The sequence below is a fragment of the Populus trichocarpa genome, chromosome 13 (assembly GCF_000002775.5).
Source record: "Populus trichocarpa isolate Nisqually-1 chromosome 13, P.trichocarpa_v4.1, whole genome shotgun sequence".
Classification (NCBI taxonomy): domain Eukaryota; kingdom Viridiplantae; phylum Streptophyta; class Magnoliopsida; order Malpighiales; family Salicaceae; genus Populus; species Populus trichocarpa.
In genome coordinates this window covers 7,051,836-7,056,970 of record NC_037297.2, presented here as the reverse complement: position 1 = coordinate 7,056,970, position 5,135 = coordinate 7,051,836, and the positions used below count along the sequence as shown (strand labels likewise).

At 33.2% G+C, this 5,135-nt stretch overlaps 1 long non-coding RNA gene across 1 annotated transcript; it reads right to left on the bottom strand.

Moving 5' to 3' along the window:
* Window positions 1-389: 389 nt before the first annotated feature.
* LOC112323748 (uncharacterized) lies at window positions 390-1,334 on the bottom strand. The gene is made up of 3 exons (XR_002977206.2): window positions 895-1,334; window positions 727-775; window positions 390-648 (listed from the first exon to the last, which is right to left on the bottom strand). It is a non-coding gene; the product is annotated as an uncharacterized LOC112323748 (long non-coding RNA).
* Window positions 1,335-5,135: the final 3,801 nt, after the last annotated feature.

Here is a 5,135-nt window from a genome sequence, read left to right as displayed (position 1 = left end):
TATAAATTCATATAAAAATCACTGTGGTGATTTGCAAGAGCAGAAAATTTAAGGGGTTTTTTTGAGAAATCTCTCGTGAACAGATTGAGAGTGGTGGGATTTTTGGGGTCCATTCACTTGCCTGCCTTTTGGATAAGAGTTGCTAAATGGAAGCCATCAAAAGACGAAGCACGTTTCCTGCATGGTGTTTAAGAACCACACACATATATATATATATATATATATAAATGTTTGGCATTCTGAGCGAATATTAGTTTTTCTTTTGTGGTGCATCTGTGCCGTCCGTCCTTTCACTGTATTTCAGGAGCGACACTATTTCTGTCATCGTTTTCGTGGGACCAGGTCGAAGAACACAACATGTTTTCTTCTTTCCAGAGGCGCCTGCTTCATTACTTACAAAGCCGACAAAAGTATTTACTACACCGAATGATATTAGATTTACAAAAAAATCTTTAGAATATTCAGGGATATTCCAGTCAGTAAAATCCCAAATAATTATAATGGCATTGTGATAAACAGGGTGCCTAGCTGGTGCTTTAACTGCATAAACTTATTTGGAAAATATTGTTATGATTGAATCCTCAAGCTCAACAAATCTCTTTATGAAGTCTTCACCTTGGATCCTGATCAACACACACACCTTGGATCCTGTCCAAAGCAACGATGATAGGGATCCGAGATAAGAAGGAAAACAAGCGTAAAAAGCAAAACCAGTAATCAACTCACCTTTGAAATAATTCCATTGGGGTAGTTCCTAAACCTCCATTGTTGCAACCTGCAAATCTATTCAATGTTAGTTCTTTCATCTGCACTGACAGATAGACGTAAACAAAAAGAGAGTAAGAAAAAAAGAATAATTTGATCGGTTTGAGGTGCAGAGAATCAACACCGTACTCAAAGAGCTTCCTTGGCATCACAAGTCATAGGGATCTCACACCAGATCTCCTCTTTGAAAAACTCACATATTAATTTTTCCAGTTTTCAACACCCTTCCGAAACCCACCTCTCTTAAAACTCTATGCCAAATCTCCACAATACTGTTGGGGATTCCGGCACCCCCATGCGCGGACCGGGGGTGTACTGATAGTTGCTCATCAGAGGGTAAAGCACACTGACACAATATTTTACGTGGTTCGGCAAATCCGCCTACATCCACGGGAGAGGTCCATTTTATTAGACATAGAGATACATGGAGGAGAAAGATTACATCTGCTGCTCTTACAGCTGCTGCAATGGCAGCAAGGCTGCTGCCATTGCAGCTCTCTCTTTTTCTCTACTCACACTCACGTTTTCTCACTCTCTCAACTCTATCTTCACTCTCTCATTTGCTCTCAAATAATTATGCCTCTTTTATAGGCATTTCATGGTCAACATTAGTGGGACAAGGAAGCCTTAAAACATGCCACCATTAGTGGCACTAATGGAGCAACCACTTGCTTAGTAGTGGGGTATTGCCACAAATGGCAATATCCTAACAAATACATTTCACACTCGAAAGAGAGAGAGATTAGAAGGAGCTTTGTCTTTTTTATATAATTTTATGTCTGCCTTAGCTAGCGAGGAACCAAGGTCTTTTTTTGGCCTTGAATCCATGGCCACCACTAATCTTGAACTAATGTTCATGTGGGAGAGAGGGCAAGACGTTGAGATTAAAAAAACATCCGGATTAGTGTTCGATGTTGGAGATCATAAGTCTCAAGATGTTAATGATGCAAGTAGAAGATGTTCACAAGAGTTAAAGGTGGCATCCCACTCTTTTTCATAGATTGAACACAACCCACTTCTTTAATTCAAGTTTCAACCATGATGATGCCTGTGTTCAGTTCATCGATGCCTTATGCATAGAATCATTTCGGCAAAAGCTCAAATTGGGTTTTAAAATCTTAAGTTTTAGGGATATTTTGGATTATAAATTTGGGTTTTCGTGATTCGATATGAAAAGCTCATTTATATTGAATTTTGATGCAAAATGTTTATGTTTTTTATTTGCTAGTAGTGTTTTTAAGAAGATGATGAACAGTATACAAGAGAAAGGTGTGGCCTTGTGATACATCTTGTTGATGTTTTTGCAGCGTTTAATATAATCCTTAGAGAGAAGTTGTAAATCGACAATATTTCACTTATAAGTTTACATTTATTGACAGAATTAACACATGCCGACTATTATTAACTTATATAAATAGTTGAATGTATACTGAAGTTTTTAGGAACATAGAAGCAAAGTATTGCTGACGCGTGGAATTTTTAAAGTGGAATTTTTAATTGGCACTAGTCTCATAGATCTCTCAATTAGCTCTACTACCCGTTAATACAGACAAAAACAACATAAAAAATAGAGTAAGCACAATAACATAAAATTATACTGAAAAAAAATTAATATAAAAACTCTAATTTTATTATTGAATGTTTTATGTTCAGACCGTCTAACATTGTTGCAAGTTTACTACTCTCTAAATAAACTTAAAACTTAACTAAACTAACAAGGAAACCCAAGAAAAAAAAAAAACACATCCTAAATAAAATTAAGAGAAAATGGTTTTAAATTAAATAAAAAAAATTACAAAAATATTGCAAAATTAAAAAAATAATTGTTTGGAATTATTTGAAAGCCTTCTTAACATCTGATTGCTATGAAATACCAACCATATAGAAATCAGGGCCTCTACAATCTCCTAGCTAAATTTTAGTTTGATATAACAGTTAGATCAAACATTAAACCTAATAACATAAAACTATGTTTTAGAAAACCATCTCTTGTATTAGTCGATCTAAGTTGTAAAGAACTCATTATTGAGTTTAAATTGCTTTTGCTCCAATCTCATGGCTGTCCAATTAAAAAATTTCAACCTTTTACATGTTTATTCTTTTTGTTAAAAACATTATATCTCCTGGCAACATGCTCATTTTCCTTGACAAAAAACTATATTTAGAGTTACATTAAAAACCATCTACAACAACTATTGTAGTAGCCTTCTCAAACTCTAACTCAAAATTCAGCATAATGTTATTATTCTTGACAACAACTAGGATGTTTTCTTTTGGCAACACACCTTGGTTGGCAACACCAAATCCATCTTTAAGTTCTTTAAGCATCAACTTTTGATACTTAATTGTTGTTAATAAACAATAAGTTGGTCCATAAATTTTTTTTGTAGCTGGAATTTTCTAATACTTCAAAACAATCTTTTGAAGTATCAAAGAATTGTTTATTTTCAGGAGAGAATCCTTGTAAATCCTAATTTATAGAAATTTTTGGATTTATGCAATCCTCAACTTATGATATCTTGAGCTTCTTTCTAATCAAATCTTGGTGGCTGATTCAAATCCACACAAGAACTAGAATAATCAAAATTTTTAATTTCAATATTATATTTAACCTAATCAAAAAGCTATCTTCTTTGTTTATGCTTCCAAATCAGATTCTCAAAACTAAACATAAATATGTGATTACTCTTCTCACTATTCTCTAATATTATCTTCATTATAAGCACTAAACTCTAATATTATCTTCATCATAAGCACTAATCAACTAGATAATTCTTTAACTTGGATCTGCATGTTTATTACCTCTAGTCTACGAATTAATTCTATCACCACCTCCTAAACTTCTCTCCTGAGAGGAACCTCCCATCCCCTCTTACCTTAAAATATTATGCTTTATGGCCTCTTCCAGCTGGTTATTTAGTAGTTCACAATAAACAAAATAATTTGGGATTTCAATACATAACAAGCAATACCTTAAAATTGTTAGACTCTGGTACCACTGACACAAGTAAAAACAACACAATAAAAGTAAAAGAGAAAAGGCAACATGAAATTCTATCAAATATGATCCAATCACAAATCATAATTCAAGATTTTATTACTGATCTTCAAATTTCCCTTTCGCTCATATATGTTTGAAAAAGAATAAATTTTGATACCCTCAATTATAAAAATTCTCAAAGTACAGAGACCTATAATGTTATCATCTCATTTACCAATTATTACCTATTGTATAGGTATGCGTGGAGTCTTACTTTAATAAAATTGTTTGTAAATCATTTTCCATGACTAAATAGATATAGACTACAACTCGACTGCAAAACTTTTGAAAGTGCACATACTCAAATAGAATAAATCATAAGAAGAAGAGGCTAAGCTAAAAAATTTCAATAGTACATTCACTAAACATGAGTTCTCTCATGGAACACCCCTTCTCCTCCACAAACTCGAAATCATGTTTTCTTCTTTCTTTTTTGATTAGTTGTTCAATAAACATGCAAGGCTAAACTCTTTTTCTTGGTTGCAAGGACACATAAACCTTCAGATTTCAAGAACTGTGAGATCTATTTTACCTTTTCTTTTCAGTTTATATGATGAATATGTTTGTTCTCCTATGCTTATTTTTCCTATGATTGTTTATTTTAATTGCTAGAGCGGACTCTAAGTTATTATTATAGACAATCTATTGCTAAGTTTGATATCAAAACCAGAGTTGTGGTATATGAACTTATGAAGCAACTGAGTTTAATAATTGTGGCGGATCTACGTTATTAATCATAGGGAGAACATTCCATCAAATCAAACATAGACTGCGGACAATTATATTTTCTTGATTAATCAACTTATCTAATTCTTAAGGTTGCCATTGAATTAAATTACTAGTGCAGGCAATGTGGTTGTTTGATGGTTAGGCTTAGTTATACGATGGATCTGTTAACTAACCAATGTTAGGAAGAGATAAATATTTAGAATATAAATTGATGTTTCATTTTCATGATCAATTCTGATTTCCGTAGGTGGATGTTTACTTGCGACCAAGGTTTGTTCACTTGATAATTTTCTGATTTTATTTAATTTCGCTTGATAGTTTTTTGTTTTCTTTTACTTTAGCCTAGATAACATTCAACCCCCCCTCCTAAATTGTATATCATCTAGCATAAAAATTTGACTTGAACCTTCCTCGTGGGATCGACCCCTTGCTTGCTCTATATTATCTTATGTGTTTTAAGCTAGGGTAATTAATTTGTGCGACCGTGATATCGCAATATAGTTCTTAAGCCTCCATGCAACCTTCAAATCTATTCAATGCTAGTTCTTTCATGTGCACTAACAGATAGACGTAAACAAAAAGAGAGTAAGAAAAAAAGAAT